The 22,889-nt window shown below is 34.3% G+C and overlaps 1 protein-coding gene across 2 annotated transcripts in view; it reads right to left on the reverse strand.

Annotated features, from left to right (window-relative positions):
- The window catches only part of LOC129002006 (calmodulin-binding transcription activator 1), a 126,712-nt gene extending 107,005 nt beyond the window's left edge, over nt 1-19,707 (reverse strand). For both annotated transcript variants that reach the window (XM_054429489.1, XM_054429490.1), the window contains exon 1: nt 19,520-19,707. The gene's annotated coding sequence lies outside the window, so the exon portion shown is untranslated. The remainder of the gene's footprint in view (nt 1-19,519) is intronic.
- Nucleotides 19,708-22,889: the final 3,182 nt, after the last annotated feature.

The following is a 22,889-nucleotide window of genomic DNA, read 5'->3' on the forward strand; positions in this document are numbered from 1 at the left end:
TCTCTGATTCTAAAAATTCATAATTATTATCGTCTTGTACAAATTTACCATCTTCTTTTCGTATTAAAGTATGTTGTAAAGTGGGCACATCATTTAAACTTTCACCCTTTTCTACATTAGTAATTTTCCGTTTCTTAGCATTCCAAACACCATTCTCTGATTCTAAAAATTCATAATTTTTATTGTCTTGTACAAATGTACCACCATCTGTTCGTATTAAAGTCTGTTGTAAAGTGGGCACATCATCTAAACTTTCACCCTTTTCCACATTAGTAATTTTCTGTTTTTTAGCATTCCAATTTTATTCTTAGATTCTAAAAACTCATATTTAGTTTTACCTTGTAAAAATACATCACCTTTTCTAGTTAATGTCTGACCCAAAGTTGATACATCATCTACAAACTCCCCATCTTTAACATTACCAATTTTACGGTTTAAACAATTCCAACTATCGTCTTGTAAATTTAAAGTAGGTTCATTACTAGCCCTGGGTTCTGTAGGCTTATTATATGGATTATATAAACGATAAAATTTATCTATAAACATATTTTTATTTAATAAATAATTCCACTTTCTCTTAATTCCTCAATAATGGAATCTATTTCATTATCCACTCCTGAGTTACCGGCTTGGCGACTTAGCCAAAGAAGTCTTAACCTATCTACAAGCTCATTAGGATCATCCCAATAAATATAGTCTATTTTATTACCAGTCACTTGTCTCAAACCTTCACCAACAGATTTAAAAAGAGGTTTAATTATATTAAGATATTTAGTATGTCTATTACTTGAAATTGGTGCACCATCTTTGTAACTCTTTAAATGTCCATTTGTGGTTTCCAAAATCTCTTTATAATTTTGCAAATCAACCTGAGTATAATCCTCAGGTTCTTTTAAAGTTAACAACTGCCACAAGCCTTTTGTCCCCTTGTAGGTTTTATTTGCAACTGTGACATCATCATTGGCAATATCAACTTCCTTATTTCCAATAAAAAATTTATTTGCTTCTCGTCTAATACCATATGTAGTGTCTGTCATACTACTTTTACTGAGGTAATTTCCTAAATAGTCTGATGCTAAAAGACCAAAATCTAATTTCTGTGGAGTGGATTGCTGTAATGGTTGTAATGGTTGTAATCTTGGTATCATTGATATTCTAGATGGAGTCATTGGGAGTATCTCCATTTGAGGCCTCTCTGTTTTGCCAATAGCTGTGATTTTTTTTAATTCTTGTAATGGCTCTATTAAAGGTTGGAATGTTTGGAACCTCTCTTCAGCCTCTAGAAACTTGCCACGTTTTAAAGCTCTATATTTCTCTCGTATTTGATTTGCAGAGTCAACCAATTCTTGTTGAATGTTTTTCATCTTTTATTTACATTTTATTTATCTCATTTGACAAAGGATTGTACTCAAACACTTTATCATGTATTATCAAACAATATGCAGATGTATTTGCTGGCACATTGTCTGCAGTTTCAATCTCTAATTTAATATCAACAATTCCTTCCTTCACTGTTTCATTCTGTCTAGAACAGTCTATTATAATTAGTGGATATTTCTTCATAAACTCAGCCCTACTAATCATAGGATCTGGGATAGTATTATAGTAAGTCTCTCTAAACCTCATAAACATCTCATAAGCTTTAGAGACATCTCCATTTTCAAAGTCAAGATTTAAATCACTATAAGGATAATATTCAGAGTTTAGAAATACTTTGAGATTTTTTAATTTACAGTGATCAAATTCGTCAGTTCTTTTTTGTGCACTATTATCCCTAGCTGTTTGGAAACCAAATATAATATACCTAGGCTTCTCCAAACTTGAAGATGTCTTTACTGACCATGTATGTCTTGTGGTATTGGGATATGATGGAAGTTCATGCAGCTCTAAACTTCTAAATGCAATTTGCAAATTTTTATTTTGCAATAACATCTTTTGTAATTGTAACTTCTCCCCATCTGATGGTATCACATGTGGCATGACCCATTGAATAGAGTTAAGTGTAATTTTGGGAATTGTATCAGCAGTGCCACTGGCTGGAGCACTAGTGGTTGTTAATATACAATTCAAATCATTTTTGGATCTTTTCAACACCAATTCTTGTTTGACATTTACTAAAACCTTATTAAAATCCTCGAATACACCCATTAACAACTCTAATGGCAAACAAGTACTGAACTTGCCACCTTTATGGAACTCTTTTAAATTCGTGTCAGAATCAAATGCTACATTTGACAATTTAGTAGTTTTATTGTAAGAGCTCAATATTTTCATAAGACTAGAAATTCCTGGGTTTCTTACAATGTCTATTTCTTTACCTGCAACTTCGTATCTAATTTCATCAAATAAGAAAGCAAATGCATTATTTATAAAATGACCTTTATCATGATTTTCAATTTCTCCCTTAATATACAGATAACTCCTACATGGGAGAGTTAGCAAATCTTGATTATTAATACATATTCGAATTTCATCAGAATTATTTATTGCCAAAGTGTTGTGGGGAACATAGGAGTGATTTGTAATTTTAACCACACTATCGTCGAATTGGGATTTCCCTGTAACGTCTAGAAAATCTTCCATTTTTATTAATAGAAAATTTTAACTTTAGTCCTATTGACTTTAGGAACCTAGCATTTTGTACACTTATAGATAAATTCTTATAAATTCTCATATCTTTTTTATATGACAAGTAATTGTAGTTTCTTCTCCGTTAAAGTCAATTGCCTTGTCGTGTTGATCGGCAAATGTAATACTGACAACATCTAAACTTCTCTTATTTACAGGAAAATATATAATATTTCTTGGAACTTCAATAATTTTGTAGCCAGGAGGAGCTTCTGGATAAAAGCTATGTATGGTGTGTGATTTGTTGCCATTTAAATAGGACCCGTTTGCAATATTACATTTTACTCTAATCACATTTACATTATTAATGTTTATTTTATTTGTAGATTCAAACTGAACACCAGGAGTAGAAACACCTTTAAATCCCAATAAGACAGACCCTAAACATGGTTTTGTAAAATCAAACACATGGCTAGAAAGTAATGTCGCTTTCATAGTTTTATTATTAGCTGTAAGGAAAAAGTCTGGGATTTGCTTTTGAATTTCCTTTGCAAGCTCAACCACCTCATATGTTCCTTCAGAAATTTCTATTGTAACTGGAGCATTGTGATCATAATAGAAAACATCATCACCTTCTCCAATGGTTAATTTGTTGCCTTTAAGTTGATTTAATTTTGGAATAAGCCCTTTGAATAAAAGTTTGGATTTAGTATTAATTAATGCGTCTCCATTTTTATCTATTATAACTTTAAGTTTACCATCTAATAACTGGTTTAAATCATCAACTGAGATATCTCCTTTTGGTAATGTTTTTTTCTCTACTTTATAATATGTTAAAGTATTTAGAGGTTTTTTAACATTAAATATAGAATTATAACTTTGAAAATCTACTAATCCAATTACATAATCATCATTTAATTCTATGGGAGGAAAGAACACTGACTTAAGCTCTGGCTCTGTACCCGAAAATGTTATAGTAAATGAATCCATTTTTATAAACAAAAATTTTTTATGAATGATAAACATAAAATTCCACAAATAGAACTATTTAAATCTTGTATTTGATCGGTTGTATAGAAGATTTTATATCCCTCAAAATATTTAATTACTTCTTTTGGAGGTTGGATTCCAAATGGGTCAAAATAAATTACAATATCTTTATTTTTACGATATGCTGTCCAATGTGTGCCAGATGAGCTATCCAAATTAACTATTCCGCACTCTTTTACTCTTGGTTTTAGATTTTTTAGCTCGTTTTTTAGGTACACCCCCCGGAAGTGAGGCACGTCTTTTGCGGCCTCTAACAGCTGGTAGTTGTCCATCTTTTTTATTAAATTTTAATCCCATTCCCATTTTTGCTTTTGCCTTCATCAAATTTGTCACGGCATAAGCAGCTGCTCTTTCAGCAAGATTTGCGTCCTTGGCCGTTACTCTAGTCCAAGCTAAGTCTGCTAATCTCATGTCTGCTTTGTTCCGAGCAGCGGTATCAGGATTATTCATGTAGAATATGTCATGCTCTTTACAATAAGAGTCTAGTTTATTTTTTGGAGGTACATTTTTAGCTAAATTCTCACGTACATTCGTCCCAGGTCCACAGTACTGATAAGATGGTATGTGAAGTGGAAATGGAAGGTTATTTATAAGAGTATTCAATAACCCTCGACCCCTGTAAGGTTTTAAGAATAAACCTTTCCCCTTTTTACATGTTTTCTTATTAACATTTTTTACCATTTTTATTATATAAAAAATGTCTTTTATTCAACAAAAACATAAATTTAAAATAGTACATACTAAGGAAAATATACCAAAGAAGTTGGGTCTATTTCCTACCAATATTAGATGTGTTATTTGTGGTCCAAGTGGAAGTGGGAAGACGGTTGTAATTTATAATTTAATTGTAAGAAAGGAAGGATTAAAATTTACAAACTTATATTTAATATCTAAATCTTTAGAACAAGAAAAATATAAAAAAATAATTGAAATATTTAGTTTGTGTGACGAAGTGAAATTACACACGTTTACTGACTGTGAAATCACACCAAATGATGTAAAATCACAGTCAGTTGTTGTATTTGATGACATAAATAATCCAAATATTACACAATTTTTCTCAATGGGTCGACATAAAAATATTAACTGTTTTTACTTGTGTCAATCTTACAGCAAATCACACAAACATTTACGTGATAATGTAAATTTCCTAATATTATTTAAACAAGATGATTTAAATTTAAAACATGTATATAACAATCATGTTGGTAATGACTTTTCATTTAACCAATTTAAAAATCTCTGTCATCAATGTTGGGATAAAACTAAATATGGCTTTTTCGTGATAGACAAAGAAAGGTCAAAGAATAATGGCAAATATAGATTTATGTTTGACCAATTCTATCAAGAGGATGGTAAGGGTAAATAAATAAAAGACTTTTTTTAACATTTGCATTTATTTTGCATCTACATACATTTTATGTTTGATCAATTTTATAGTGACCAAGAGCAAGAGTATTGATGCCAACTTCCAGAATAAACCTCTTGTCATCGTCAAAGGATAGTACTTTCTTTTTCATGGTCAAGGTTTGAAGATGATGATTTGTAGATTTAATTCTTGTCACATTCTCATAGTAATCTTGCCCAGTTGCAAGGCAGTTCAAATAATGTTGATGTCTGAGGAGATGTTTAACAGTGGCACCATCAGCTCCTTTAGCTTTCTTCACCTCTAAAGCTTGCTTGTCTTCTTCATATAACCATTTTAGAGGAATATAAGAATATAACTTTGGTCTTAAACCACAATATTCATACATAATATGACCACCTAATTCGTCTTTAAACTTGCCTGTGACTTTTTTATTTTTATTAGAGTATAAGAAATGGTCTTTACTATATCCAGAGGTATCAAAATAGTGCAAGTCACATTCTATTTCCTTGTAAAAGTCCTCTGTAACTATAGCATACATTAATGAATCTGTATCTGTCATTAGAAATCTTTTATTCTTAAATTTTGACATATAATTATAGTGGAAATCATACATTATTACTTTACTAATATCTAAAATTGTCATTCCTAAATATATTGGTTTATTAAACTTTACAACTAATTTATTTAAATGTATAGCATGTAAATTGTTATCGAACTTTTTGCTACAGTCAAACCTTGGATTAGTGACATATTTTGTTAATAGTGACTCATCCTTGAGATATATGTCACGGAACTTTCGTTGATTCATAATTGTTCGACCAAAGAGACTATTATTTAACAATTTGTAAAAGTCTTTTTCGAAATCATTATAAGCACTTTTTCGTTTTTCAATATTAAAATTAATATAGGGTGCAAGCCATTTTGATTGTCTAAATTTTAAAATTCTATGGTATTTTGTAACAACCAACCCCAATTCCTCATATTTTTGTAATGCTTTATAATGTAAAATATATTTAGTTTTGTCATTTAAATTTGGTATTAATTTCCCATTCATTTTCTCTGGTGCCAATGGATAGTCATTATGTAAATCATGTAAGCTTTTATCATATTTTAAATCAACTTCTAAAATGTAACCAAACTCATAATTTTGATTGTATTTGTAGTCTATCTCATTAGTCCAACGGAATTCATCCACAGGCAGTGGCTCGCACATTGCTGTAGAGTATAGCGAGTTACAATCTAAATATATTAAATACACACTCTCTTGATTGGGATCATAGTGTTCACCCATATATCTATTATTGGCTTTAGCATAACGTGTAGAAATCATACTGACTCCTCCTCTGATTGCACTTTCTATGAACAAATGCATGTCAATATCTTGAAATAATTGTAATTTTATACCAGTCATTCTAAGACAGGCCTCCCATGTTAATCCAGGAAGTGAATACATATGTACGGGGTCAAGTTTATAATCCTTTAAACACAGGTCTCTAAAAGTCTCAAAGACATCAGCCAGTAGCAATACATCTGTTTTAAGATATAAATCATGATATTCTTGTAAATTATTTATATTAAAATGGGTCCAGACATTTTTAGCATGTTCATATTCAATGGGAGAGATATGTTCTTTAGTTAGAGTACTGTAAAATGCTTCAATTGGGGGTAGAGACTCTGCAAACTTATCTGGTCCCGTCATATATTCATAGGGAAATACGCCTTTACGCTGTAGTAGAGGATTGTCTATGAATCTAAATGTATTTAAATTGGAAGCCAATTTATATAATGGAAGTGACAGAAAGTTATAGGAATCTAAAAATATTAAATCATCAACAGAGAATGAAATGTACTTTTCCATATCTTTGGCTATGCAATTTAATTTACGATCATATTTTCCCAAGTGTTGCATTATTAAATGTCCATCGTAATTTTTCAAGTTATGGAAGAATACTGGGATTTTCTTTGTTACTTTATAGTTTAAATTACAATCATTGTGGGCAGCTCCACGGTATCGGCCAGATGAATGACAATGATCTCGCACCCTATCAAAATATAGGGGTTTTTCACAAATATGACAATGCGTTGAGTTTTGGAAAGATGCCTCTTGTTCAGGAGTCATTACAAGAGGAATATATATCGACATTTGACGTTTAATGAAGTCATAAGTCTCAAATAACCTTTTGAAAAATACATCCATAACATTTGCACCACTATATAACTCTTCAGAAATAATCTTAGAATCTCTCACTAAGACAAATGCAAATCCAGATGGAGTATGGTTATTAGAGTTTATAAAGCATTCAAAATCTGCATAAATCACAAATGGGGCTTTAAGTTGATATTTATAATTTTTAAATTGTAATGTATCTTGTTTAGACATTTCCACTCGTTGAGCATCAAAATTTTTACAATATGTTATGTGACGTTCTAATATATCATTAGTGTAAAAATGTTGCAAACACAACTTAAAAAAATACTTCTTATTGTTATCTTTTGTAGATCTCAACATTAACCTATTAAAATCACGAATTAAACAGTAATGTGATTTACGACCTTCTTGTAATAATAATAAATCGATGTGAGTATTACTATTTAGTTTGGTTGTTCTTAATGGATATATACATTTATCATCTTCAACCCCAAATACATTAACGCTTATATTATTTTGTCTTTCAAATTTATCTATATCAGATATTTTCACAGGATACTTTATGTTTGTCATATTCAGATGACCTATGTAGGGTGCATAGCTGGAGACTCTATTAGCATTTTCATTAGAGTTCCTTGGATATAAAGCTGCTAATACCGACCAAAGAAAACATTTATTCTCATCATTTTTTATATTTAAAACTGCATGTTTCGATTTAATACTCTCTGGTGTGGGAATATATGACTTTGGAGTTAAGGGCTTATATTTGTAAACGTGCAACTTCCAATACTTAGTATGGTCATATATCCATCCACTGCCTTGGGCTTGGTATTTGTGTATGGAAGCATCAATCTTTAAAAGTGCATTTTCAATTTGAGGCTTTAAATCTCTTTTCTCAATAGTTAAGGTAGTAAGGCTTCTAAAATCTGCAATACATTCTTTTTCATTAACTAATTGTCCACTTTGATCCATTGAATATTTTATAAATTTAATTCTCCTTACTAAAGTCCATTTTATTGGCAGAGGACAAGACTGAAGAGTATTTTTAAGTTCAGTTCTAATCGATTCACCAACAAATTCAATCATTGTATATGGACAATTATTGCAAGAATTGACATGTCTTTTAAAATGACCAACCACATTTTTCTTACAAAAATTACAATTCTTATGACTTTGTAATATATGCGATTTTAGAACCACATTATCATCACAGATTAAATCACATACCTTGCACAGTTTCACCTTCATTTGATGTACTAGCTTGTAGTGGCGGACCAAATTGCTCTTCTTGGACAGCGAAGCGGAGCAGTGTTGACAGGTCGGCATCACGCTCGAGAATGAAATATCACCCGGATGCCACTTCTATATATAGGCTCGTCCCCAGTGACGTCACCACCTGAGGATTCCCCAGTCGCATGACCGCTTCACTTGGCCCTTGTGGCAGTGCCCGTAAAACTATCTAAAACGCTTATATCTCGAAAACGGCTTGAGATACGGCAAAACGGTTGAAATTCTTGCAAACGTAGTGGGTGTCAACTTTTGATTATAAACAATATTACAACATAAAAAAATCAAAAAGTAAGAAAAAAATTTAACATTATTTTATATGGGTACAAATAAAATTTACCATGAAAAATCGTCTAAGTCCGTAAAACTATCTAAAAACGCTTATATCTCGAAAACGGCTTGAGATACGGCAAAACGGTTGAAATTCTGGCAAACGTAGTGGGTGTCAACTTTTGATTATAAACAATATTACAACATAAAAAAATCAAAAAGTAAGAAAAAAATTTAACATTATTTTATATGGGTACAAATAAAATTTACCATGAAAAATCGTCTAAGTCCGTAAAACTATCTAAAAACGCTTATATCTCGAAAACGGCTTGAGATACGGCAAAACGGTTGAAATTCTGGCAAACGTAGTGGGTGTCAACTTTTGATTATAAACAATATTACAACATAAAAAAATCAAAAAGTAAGAAAAAAATTTAACATTATTTTATATGGGTACAAATAAAATTTACCATAAAAAATCGTCTAAGTCCGTAAAACTATCTAAAAACGCTTATATCTCGAAAACGGCTTGAGATACGGCAAAACGGTTGAAATTCTGGCAAACGTAGTGGGTGTCAACTTTTGATTATAAACAATATTACAACATAAAAAAATCAAAAAGTAAGAAAAAAATTTAACATTATTTTATATGGGTAGCATGCATTTTATATGGGGGATCATGCCCGAGTTCGCGTACAAACCTCGCACTATCAAGTTGATGATTTTGAGAATATATATGAGAATGCATATGGATTTGAAATAGTAATAGTGTTATACAATGGTATTGAACATTTATATAGGCTTGTATAGGCCGAGAGCTGGATTTTTAAAAAAGTGGTCAAAAAAAGCTCACCATGTTATTCTTATGGGGAAAACGTGCCTAAAGTGATGGCTCTTTCTGGGTTCGCCACTACTAAGGTAGCTGAGTGGATAAAGTGGCCGTTTATCGTCAAGAAAGTTGGCAATCAGATGAAAACTTTTATAAGATTTTTGATTGTTCAAGGATGCAAACCTGCATACTAAGCGAATTTTCACTAGCCTGGTTTGATTTTCACAATAATCTATTTCAATAACAGTAGTGTAAATGGTGCTAGAAATCTATCTATTGCTAAGTGTTAGTTACCAGGTTCATGTCTTACCATGAGACTACAGTAATAGCTTGCTCCCTAACAACTAAGAGTGAACTATTGTGTTGAGTTGTTCTTACAATGCTCAGTGTTTTTACGTTGTATACTAGCCTAAATAATACTATGAGTGGCTGCAAGTATTTTCCTATTTTCCAATGCTAAACAATCATTTTTAAAAGGACTTTAAAATCAAACTTAAAAAGTGTTAACTGCTGAGTGTTTTTGCTGAGTGTTTTTTTTTTTTTTTAACTGTAAATGCTTGTAAAAAATGTTGTTGATCGTCGACTGTAGATACTGAACTTAGCCTTATCGCCTTAAGCAAGTTTGACGTCCGCGTAAGTGAAATGATGTCGACCAAATGTTGATTTTCTGCCTCGGGATGAATTTTACAGAATTTAATCTATTCTTTTGCTATAACACTAAACAGGCTTAATGTTACTAATAAACCATTATTTTAAGATGTAATAGTATTCATTGTGCTGAAAATATAAAAAAGTAAAAACAAACTGCATATTCCGGTAAGAGGCTTCAGATTACAGTTATATAATCATTAATGAGGATATGTTAATAGATGGCTAAACTGAAACTGTTCAAATGCAGAATGGTTCCCAAACTGAGCGACATAAAGAAATACAAGGTGACAACGATTTCTTTGGTGACTGAATTCTGTGACATAGTGATTATAAATTATCCTTCCATAATCAAGAGATTTGTTAATTTTACCCATTTATTTTGCCATTAACTTTATCGTCTCCTAACAACCATGTTCTAACTAACTCTGACAGGTAATCTATCTTCATACTTTATATGACAAGTTAATTACATAAACCCAAATATTTAGCCAAATCATATTTAAATTACACTATCGTCTGAATAAAAATACAAAAATGGTTCTATTTAACACACGTTAAAATCATTCGCTTTTGGGTCTAATGATGATTGGAGTGTCCAATCGAAATTGATCACCGCTCACCATTTGTTTATGTATATTTACCGTCTTGTAAATTATAATTGTAAATATGTTTTTAAGTGACCAGACGTATTTTTAATTTACTGTCCGTTAATGTTCTATAATATTCAAGAAACTATTTTAAAATGTATTTAACCTGGTGATTTTGTAATTTCCAATATTAAATTTAAAACATGTTACAACTAAACCCCAATTCGGTTGTATTACACAAAACTGTCCCATTTCGACAAAACAAAGTTGGCCCTTGGACAGACGAGCGCTCGGATCATAACTAGCGGGTTATTGCCGGAGCAGTTTATGTTGGTAACGTGATCGGCGCCGGTTATCAGACAAGTTTTTGAGAAATTTGGAAACTGAGTATTGACACGATAATCGCCCGCCATCACAAACCCGCGTGATTCCTGCTATTAACTCTTTACTTGACAAACTGTATGTATCGCCGTAAGTGAAACAAGGTGTTAATTAGTTCAATACTTCAAATTGCTGTAGAATAAGTGAATTGTATATCCCGTTTATTTAATAATCTATCTATTAATATTGTTTAAATTACTAGAGACTCAGTTTTACGAGCGGTTTGAGCGTGTTTTCAACCCCGCTAATCATCAATGGATTTCACCTATGAATGGAGATGACATTTCTCCTTAAGCTAAGAGGTCGTTCGCAATGTAAAACATGAGATTTCTATCAACTTTTTCACTGGAGTAACGGAAAATAGGCAAGGACGTACTTTGGAATTAAATTAAACAAAATCGGTCAGGAATGATTAGCTTTGGAAAAAGTTGAAAAACTACAAATTTTGTAATAACATGACTAGAAGTCCACTTGCTTCATCTAACACTGTCCTTCGTCTTAGAAGCGCAGGGTTAGAGTTCTAACGATCACCAATGGTCTTAATGAATTTGTGTTAGTGTCATGACTCAGTGGAATTTAACTCACCTTACACAGTAGGTCACTTATTTAAACTTATTTAAAAAGCGAAAAGGGTAGTTTTTTAGGAGATGAGAAGTTTCTCTGTAGAATATATGACTCTAGAGCAGGGAAAGTGTCTGCACGACGATTGGGTTGTGAAATATTAAAATCAATAAAATTATATGAAAATAAAATGATACATTTGTGTACTTATTAAGATAATTTAATTACATAACATTGAAAGTTAATTATTTAACTGCGACTACTTACATATTAAAATTTTAAAATATAAGAGCTAGGAAATACCATGGCAAACAATGATTCACCAGCCCTATTGCACACTTGCAATTTGGATAATTTAAGTGACCCATCGAAACCGACATGTACGTTCACAAAATGCAAGCCACGCCAAGACGACGAAGCAGACTTTATTGCATATTTCTAGCTGAATGTGAATGAATAATGAGTGAAGGATAGTCAGATGATCAATGTAGATTTACTACTGACTAAGACTAGCTTCTTATTAGCCAGAAACATCAACTTTAGCCCAATGATTAAGGGTGGCTGGGTCCAGTTTCAAACCACCAAAAAGATACTGACTTATCTCAGGTTATAACTGGTGATCCTCTTGATTAGTAGGCAAGTATCCCTAATCTGGCAACCACCCAGATATCCAGCTAATTTCAAATTTGTATCAAATGTGAATACATCATTTTAGACGTGTTACTAGCCAATTTACACCGCGTAAATAAACATCCTAAAACACTATTCACCAAATGAAGCGACTGCGAGTATAGGATCCCAGTCAATAAATCATTGAAGAGATCAGATTTGCATTGTGACCATAATGGACCGATCCGCGATAAAATTTCATCTCGTAAAAACTCATCGCCGTTCGCGCCATAGTGGGATCGCGATAGCATTATTCTCGTTATCGAAAGTTCATTCATATCGTTTCTCTGTTATTTTTACAACGCTATTGTTAATTTCGTAAATCAGCCGATCCGTGAAAAAACGCGGGAAATTAGGGCGGGAAACAATGGCCGTTATTAGCGTTGACAAAAAAGTAAATGAACTTTGTGACGTAAGGTTAACAGGTTGTTACTGTCACGAAATGTGTTGTAAATGACACGCTAAACACGGCTTGTAAATGTGCTTACAAAGAAGATAAACAGGGTCATGTTCAACTATCGATGCTGAAGTATACACTTATATCATAGAGTAAATAAAAACGAATGTTTATTTAGACTTGGTGTAGAAAGTTTATAACTCAAAGTAAGCCTAAGTAATTAGAATTTTTTTATTTTTACTGACTATGAAGGGTTATGGAACTTATGGGAGTGAATAGTACGGACGTACGGAGATTTGGACGAAGAGCCTGCAGTTCAATGACGCAATATAGGTACTGTTGTTAGTTTGCTTAACCGCACAGCTGACCATTAGATTGTATACTGTCTGTTTTAACACAATTGGAATTTTAAAGTATTTTTCTACGTTGATTTTCGTGATGGTATCACTATGGCATCGTTGATATGGATCCAGAATCCCACCAAATTTACAAAAAATTACAATACTTCACAGCACAGAGAAATGATTCAGATTACATCTATTTGAATACGAAAGGGCATTACTTCATTATCATCGGGAGGCAATAAGAAATATTGTATTGAAACCAAGCCTGTTTTAAGTAGAAGAGAAGATTATTCAATAGAATAGTGTGGCAAAGGTATTTTAATTACTATAGTTCGGCCGCTTAGAAAACGACCCGCGCGCTAATGCTAAACCAATGCTGGAGGAGGTCGTTTTCTAAGCGGCCGACCTATACTTGTCATTGCTGCCGTTCGAAAAATAAAACGTAGGTGATATCTGACTGTGATAGTCAATGGTGATAGTGATAGATATGTTTAGCTACCGATTTAACTTAAAATTGTCAATCAACTGTTATTGCCGTGCTGTTTTCGAAAATTAAATTTACCTCTAGTGAAGTATTGTCTCATAGTTAAATTCCTATATCGAAAAACTTGAAATCTGATCCCGTACAAGTGTAAGAAAGTGTCTAAAACATCACTCACACACATACACAAACCTAGCCGCAGTTGGAAAGCTACTTTGGGTTTTGTGCTAATCTTGTTATGTTTTATGTACTATCTCACTGGAGAACGGATTCAGATTCTAGATATTTACTAACCGTGAAAAAGTCCGCAGTAATCTCCAAAACAGTATATACTAACCACTAAACGATCTTCAAAAACAGAATCTCAAGTTAAATATTATATGAAAATTCTACAAATGAAAGTAATGTTAAACTGCAACAAAGATTTAATAAAATCAGGTAGTAAGGTAAGAACCGTGACTAACACATTCAACCAAGATACACGTTTCTCTCGCCGTGTTAAAGCCACACTTCGCCTCAATCAGCGGCAAGTGTAGAGTGGAGATATGAATTGCTAACAAGCGCGACAATTATCACCGACAATTACATTTTTCCCGCCATTTGTAACAGCCGAGGTAACGAACCGCGCCAATCAGTCAGCTGTTGAGCCGACCAGACGACGCGACGGGTCAAGCATACAGTGTTTCCACTCTTAAGTTTCACACTTTGAGCTTTCATTTCAAAAAATTTAGAAAATCAACTCAACTTGTTCTTTTTCAGTTCCAGATTAAAATTGTCATGTAACGAAGTCGATTAGTTACAGGTACATGTATAACTTAGAAAAGAAACTAGAAAAGGGAACTGATTAGATAATCTTAGGATTCATACATTTCTGAACTCCTAATCAAAATTATTTTGTAAAAAAAACATCCAAGCATTTCAGTGTGATTCCCAATTGAGCGTCATATAATATCTTCGACAGGTTGGATGGTGTGTGCGTCACATCCAGGACATACTTAGAGAAGGATAAGAACGCGATTTACCTGGACCTGATAAAACATTTATTTGCAAACCGAATAACACAATAGAATGATACTTATCGAAAGTATCTATTTGTCAACAATTTTGAGTAAATCCAGCCAAAGATTGAGGAAAGAACCCAATACAACAGAGACGATACATTCGATTTATAAACCGGATGAAACAATCGAATGTCAATAATCGTGCTTATCGAGTGTGTCGTGTTGTCAACAAGTAGTTGTACAGACAGGGCGATGTCAACCGACCCTATAGAGACCTTCGATATTATGAACCGTCCACAGGCATGCGATGCTAGACAACTCTATTATAGAAAAACACGACTATATCGAACGCAGCGTTCCAACCACTTTGGCAGCCTTTGACTGCATTTATCTTTCATCATGGTGTTCATGGTGGATAAATTCTTGTTTACGTTTTTAGTATCATTAGTTTTAAAAAATGTACCGTTCTTGATAATTTTTTTGTTCCTCTTCTTGCTTTATTGTTATTTAAGGTATACCATAAGTGTGTCCCGCTCAGTTATGATATTTTTTTTTTCAATTCAAATTTCATTAAAAGTAATCACTTTATCAAATATCCCAATACTTATAAGGCGTTAGTAGTCGGGATATTTTTGATTGACACTTTCAATACAAGGCTTCCAATATGTCCAATGGAAGTTTTAAGTTTATATAAACCATTTTCTACAGCTATCGTTCGAATATATTAAGATGTAATGCATTTTTTAGTTTAAGTTATAACAGCTCTACATTACACCCACATACAGATATAATGTGTGTTGGCACAAACTAAAATTATTAATATTTTCAACTACCTGCATTGATTAAAAAATATAACAAATGTTAGTTAGGATGTTAGTTTCACTACAAATTCCTCCAACTAGTACCACAACAATTGGATTCTAGACGTATTGGACCAATTAAACAATTTCACGGAAAACACCTTCAAAATCTCAAAAAATATAAACTATTAGGCGTATTAAGTAATTTGGTACTTTCGTATTCGACCAAATCAACTTCCAAATAAGATTTTAATTAGTTTAAATTACAAAATATACCTAACCTAACCCCACCTGAGGGTTTTATTTGACCAATTTAGGTGTGGTTGGTATAATACGAAAGTACCAGCAAGTTTTGTCCTCTACAATAATAACACAATATCCCAAGATATTCGTGTGTTCCGTTTACCAGTTTTTACACAAAACCTCCCCATTAAGCCGCTAAAATTCCAGGACATAACGTTTATTAGTGCCAGTTTGGGTTTATTTACTGAATCAAAGGCTGATGTAGGTAAGTACGGCGGCATTGAGCGGTCACTGCCTGGATTATAATGTGGGCGAAACAAACAGTCACGCGAGCTACGACCTTGCCTATATACCCAGACCTTACTGTAGACACAATCTACAACGGGCCGCGACCAACGACCTTGCCTATATACCCAGACCATACTGTAGACACAATCTACAACGGGCCGCGACCTACGACCTTGCCTGTATACCCAGACCATACTGTAGACACAATCTACAACGGGCCGCGACCTACGACCTTGCCTATATACCCAGACTATACTGTAGACACAATCTACAACGGGCCGCGACCTACGACCTTGCCTATATACCCAGACTATACTGTAGACACAATCTACAACGGGCCGCGACCTACGACCTTGCCTGTATACCCAGACCATACTGTAGACACAATCTACAACGGGCCGCGACCTACGACCTTGCCTATATACCCAGACTATACTGTAGACACAATCTACAACGGGCCGCGACCTACGACCTTGCCTATATACCCAGACTATACTGTAGACACAATCTACAACGGGCCGCGACCTACGACCTTGCCTATATACCCAGACTATACTGTAGACACAATCTACAACGGGCCGCGACCTACGACCTTGCCTATATACCCAGACTATACTGTAGACACAATCTACAACGGGCCGCGACCTACGACCTTACCTATATACCCAGACTATACTGTAGACACAATCTACAACGGGCCGCGACCTACGACCTTGCCTATGTACCCAGACTATACTGTAGACACAATCTACAACGGGCCGCGACCTACGACCTTGCCTATATACCTAGACTATACTGTAGACACAATCTACAACGGGCCGCGACCTACGACCTTGCCTATATACCCAGACCATACTGTAGACACAATCTACAACGGGCCGCGACCCAATCTACAACGGTACGTGACCTACGACCTTGCCTATATACCCAGACCATACTGTAGACATAATCTACAACGGGCCGCGACCTACGACCTTGCCTATATACCCAGACTATACTGTAGACACAATCTACAACGGGCCGCGACCTACGACCTTGCCTATATACCCAGACTATACTGTAGACACAATCTACAACGGGCCGCGACCTACGACCTTGCCTATATACCCAGACTATACTGTAGACACAATCTACAACGGGCCGCGACCTACGACCTTGCCTATATACCCAGACTATACTGTAGACACAATCTACAACGGGCCGCGACCTACGACCTTGCCTATATACCCAGACCATACTGTAGACACAATCTACAACGGGCCGCGACCCAATCTACAACGGTACGTGACCTACGACCTTGCCTATATACCCAGACCATACTGTAGACATAATCTACAACGGGCCGCGACCTACGACCTTGCCTGTATACCCAGACCATACTGTAGACACAATCTACAACGGACCGCGAACTACGACCTTGCCTATATACCCAGACCATACTGTAGACACAATCTACAACGGGCCGCGACCCAATCTACAACGGTACGTGACCTACGACCTTGCCTATATACCCAGACCATACTGTAGACACAATCTACAACGGGCCGCGACCTACGACCTTGCCTATATACCCAGACCATACTGTAGACACAATCTACAACGGACCGCGAACTACGACCTTGCCTATATACCCAGACCATACTGTAGACACAATCTACAACGGTACGAGGAATAAATGTGCGTTATGTATTGTTTATTGAGAAAAATGGAAAGCTACAAAATTGATAGAAGTGTTAAGAAAAACTTTGTCATTACTATGTCAATTTCTTGTCCATACAGGACTTCTGGATCTAGTTTTTAAACATAGAGTAACTGACCTTTCACAGTATAAAACCGGTACGACACGAGGAAGGCTCGAAAAATATTTCGTTGTATTTATGACTGATGAAGTAGGGAGAAACTAAAACATATTGAACACTATCAAGAATGACTAGAGGAAGCGGTTACCTTGACAAATACCAATTACCATTTATTTGATTCAAGGAGATTTGGGTTTAGTTAACAATAAAAAAATACTGACTTTTAAATAAATTATATATAAACTAATCTTCGAGACGGGTTGCAAACTTAAGTGCAATTTACAGTTAAGAATGATGAGTGTAGAATAGAACGACACGATCAGTATGGATTTTCACTACGGCCAGCCATTTCCTTAGACACGATGGCTTACCTAAAGTCCAATAATCAAGAACAGTTGGGCTCAGTTTCGAATCATCGAACTGGCGAACTTCTAAAGAAGCACTCCCCTACCACGCTTGACTTGCACATAGTACAGTTTGAGTTATGCAATTGTACACTAAAATGATCCACATATGGAAATCGGTATTAAATTAATCCACTAACAACTGTAAAGAAACCCCAAATCTTCAAGCATATGTTAAGGAAATATATTTTGCACTATCACATACATATAGGATTTTCTTCTGCAGATTCCGTAAAAATTAAGTTCCACTTCAGATGTTTAATTCGAGAGACAACAGTTGCTACTATTGCCTCCACATCGTCATTCGTCTTGCATGGACAGTCATCTATTACACGGACGATAGGCGGATTACTGACTGAACGCTAGGACCATGTGTCCGTCACCAGATAACTCTTATGGCCATAACTTTGCTGGGTCATTAGCATTGCCTCTTGATAGGCATTTCTAGCTGTACGCAGGGGAGGAGAAAAAAATCATAAAAGTCAGCATTGGTGATGTTATACAACAATATGATGATCATATTAATAACAAGAGAAGGATTACATGGATGTTAAACCACTTAGCTACTAATTTCTTCAGTTAATGAGCGTTTTAGAGTTACAATGAATCCAAAACTAAACAAAAACCGAGGTGAGGCAATGAGAGTACAAGAATTTTGTTTCACCGTCAAATGATAAATAACCAAACAAGGAATGAACAGCTTTGCTTATAACCTCATCAAACTATGTAATTTTAGTAAACATGGTGTTATGGAGTCATAAAACTGAGCCTTTTCTGTGGAAACTAGATAACAATTTTTTATTTAACTCGATGATTGTTTGGAAAGCATTTAATAGTTGTTCCACAAGGTGCGGTTCCAGATCGAAAAGCAATTAAAAACATGGATAAAACTGTTTAAAAATACAGCTTTTACCTGAAAATGGATTGGTGAAAGCAAAAATAACTGTTCGAACACTGATATCCAGGTAATCTGGAAAAAAATACGTGTCGCGTTCCCATAGTCTAAAAATGACCTCCTTATTCCTTTTAATAGTCAAAGCTTAAAGCCAAGGTTAGCCGTACCTTTGTTGTTGGAAACTTTCCGTTGGCTCTGTCCTTTTGGGGGGTTATCCCTAGGCTACTTAAATTTCAAAGTTTTTAAAATTGTCCCAGAGATTTGCTTGAAGTATAGCTACAAAACAACAAGGAAATTTGAGCGATTTCCAAAGAAATGATAGAGCGAGTATTCGGTATGTAGATAAATGAAGTAACTAGTGTTACATTTTGTACTATTTGTGTGGAATTCTCATTGTCTCACCATGTAATAATTTAATGATTTCAGGTAGCCCTAGCAGTCAAATAATAGATCTACATAACTCATGCATGTTTATAACTTTCCAATCGGAACTTACTGGCGTTGAGAGGTTGGACAGCCGACGTCTGGACGGTGTTGTGATGGTGAGGGAACCCCAATGGTGGTCCTCGATGGTGCACATGGTGTGTGTGATGGTGCAAATGATGGTACCCATGGTGGACACCATACCCATGGTGCACGTACCTTCCGAACCCTTCCAGCTTGCTGTCTTTTGTTACACAACTGTCTCACTCTCGCACATAGTCACTGTTTGTCTTTTGCGTCTTACAATTTATTGTGATTATTGCTTTCGTTTGATTATTGCTTAAATTGTAGTAAAGCTGAAAGAATGACGAAAAGGTTTCGATACAGTTTAACCATAAAAGCCCTAGAGTCGTGTGTTCAGAAGATTTAAACTGTTTAGATAACTGCAAGTACTGGGATTGGTAGATTATGGTATCAATGGGATTCGTACATCAATAAATTATGGAAATCAATAAAAGTGAGATAGTTACAATATTTTACAAACTCCTTGATTCATAAACTAATATTTCATGTACCCATACCCATGTGTTTCGTGATGTACCTACGGATTTCTGTATTTAATTACAGAAAATCCAACTTTGTTGGTAAATTCCGTAAGATAAGATTTAGAAAAACTCCCATCATATGTTTACTACACTGGTTTGGAAATCACTTTTAAAAGTTTCCATTTTACAGGAAAACGCCATATTGAAGGCAAAGTACAGGTTATCCTTGCAATATGGATTGTATGTCCATACAGTTGAATTTATTTCGATATATTTTCACTAGATTGATTGGTTCTATCGAAATAATGTTTCACGATAAACTGTGATTTAGTTATGTTATTTCCCTATTTCCTAACATTGCAAAAAAAAACTGTTAAAATTTTACTTATCTTGGTGCACTATAAGAGATAATTTTCAATGTATTATTTACCAGACGATTACGAACTTATCCAGTTAATCCAATAGAATGCCATCCAAAATAGGATACAAATCAAACATACAAAACTATTCCCACTTTGATATTAAGCACACAGAAATACAAATTTACTGCTAAATCTCATATTATTTGTCAAAATTACAATTCTATTGACATACATCTTATCGCTCTTATGTTATATATAAAGAGTGTCGCTACGGCGATACCCTATGTTGGCAATCAAGCATGTCGAGAAGGGGATATCGATAAATTAGTCGGTGATAGATGCTGTATCCGATACTACTATCGATATGTAGCTCTCGTCACGAGATAGGCCAAGTGTAGAGGGTCGCATGTCATTTCGATTTATCACTTGGGAAACCTTCCCCTACATTCCTCCCCTACCTGCTAAACCAGGGCGGGTAACATGCGAGGAAACGGAGTGAGAGCTTCATTTTATATACGTTAAAACAACACATATTACATATATTTGGGTTAACGTGGAAAATATTACGCATTTTAACTCAATAAGCCCTACTTGAGAGTTTTTACACTCATACAGCATGTTTATTAGTATTATGTCAAAATAGCGTTAGAATTTAACCGGTCACTGTCATTATAAGGCCCACTCGGTGATTCTGAATTAAATATTTTCTGTAAATCATAATTACAACCTTTAACTTTACACCTTGATTTCCTACTTAAGTGTTGCTATTGTGAACTAGTTGTATCATAAAAGGTGTGCCATAGACTAAACCAGGTGAGAAGGGTATGTTTTGTCTATAGGTGTGTCTTGCCAAAAGAGGAACAGGATGTATTTGTTGTAATTTGGAGTTATTATTACGGACGTTATTGGCATTAAAATGTGCTACTAAAACGTTTGATACACTCTTATGACTGTAATTCCCTTGATAGAACAATATAAGAGTAGCTTTTATATTACATTTTTGTGTAGCACTTTAACAAAAATATACGATGAAATGTAAATTCACACACGTTGGGAAATGTCCAATGGTTGGAAGACATTGAGTTCAACTTCATAGACATTTTTATTAATAATCAACTCTAATAAATTTTCAACATTTTACAAAGGGAATGTAATAAATGAATAAAATTTGGATAAATAAATGTAAACAGTTGTCAACTTTCATAGCTTAAATTTTGTTCCTGAATGTTCAGGTGACCAATAGTACAATTTAGGCAAATCGCTATTATGATTCCCTCAGTATCTTATTCAGTCTAATAATGATCAAAGATTCTAGTCTGTACATACTGTATTTTACGTTTAAAGAATGTTAATTGTAGATATATATTAAAACGTTTTACTTGAATGTTTAACAATGTACGTTTAGTATGGCATACGCGTTGAATGCTATCAGGTCATTTGATTTCAGAGAAGATCAAAGAATTCCACGATCAATTTATATATACTTTAGAGGTTTAGTGTTCACACAAAAATCAAACCCTCCCCCTCCCCCTCCTTATTCCGACGAAGACTAGCGTGTGTGGGGAACACGCACGACAAAACTGACCTGGGGAAAAGCAATATTTTAATATCGGTTCACGTGATATTATTACAGTCATTTAGTCTACGTGGGGAAAAGTTTATTTGTTATGTACTCGGGAAACACGTATATTATTAGCCCGGTTGACTTTTTCCTCTTTAGTACGGATATGCGTATTTTTAGTTTTACAGTTTCGTTTGTTTACTTAAGGAAATACTTCACTAAACACTTTCAGGAAGCTTTGTGTACTCGATTATTACGTATATTGTTATACTGATTTACAAGATGATTCATTTTTAACCAATTTATTTTATTAACATGTCGGACAAAATTAATAACCAATGTTTTGTATTGGCTTTGAATATTTTCGGTATGCGTTCTCCCCTAAACAATATTAAAAGTATTGATGTTTTTAAGTGCGTTGATGCCAGTTATATTGTTTCACTTCAGGGTTGGCATAATACATTGGAGATGTTTTCCTCTGATTACTCTTTACAGTGTTCATTCACACATTCTTCATAATACCTAAGGACAAGATAAACTTTGTGACTTGTTTCAATACGAATTATATAGTTTAATGACCGAGGCAAAGCAGAGGTTAGGCATTGAGGAAGGGTCGAAAAGAAACTTCTGGATCATTTTCGATACACTACTGCGTAATTGTTTAAGTAACTAAATCACACAACTATGATTCGTACATGGTTAACTTTTTAAATGCCCCAAAAATTATTTTCGACTTGGTTTACTGTTGTACAAGAACAGAATGACGTTACCGTTGGTCAGAAGCAGCACGTATTACTCCACAAACAAAATAATATAAATTCAAATGTATCCGATTCGTTTACATGCCAATAACAGATGAATGTTGATGTAATTTCAGTGTGGCCTACGATGCATGACTGCATATTAAACAGAAAACGTGTTGTTATAAATACAAACAAATGTTGTTATTGGGACTATTTTCGTCCGCAAAATCAG

This window comes from Macrosteles quadrilineatus, unplaced genomic scaffold (genome assembly GCF_028750875.1).
Source record: "Macrosteles quadrilineatus isolate MER2022 unplaced genomic scaffold, UCM_ALF_1.0 Scaffold_9__3_contigs__length_116548681, whole genome shotgun sequence".
NCBI lineage: Eukaryota > Metazoa > Arthropoda > Insecta > Hemiptera > Cicadellidae > Macrosteles > Macrosteles quadrilineatus.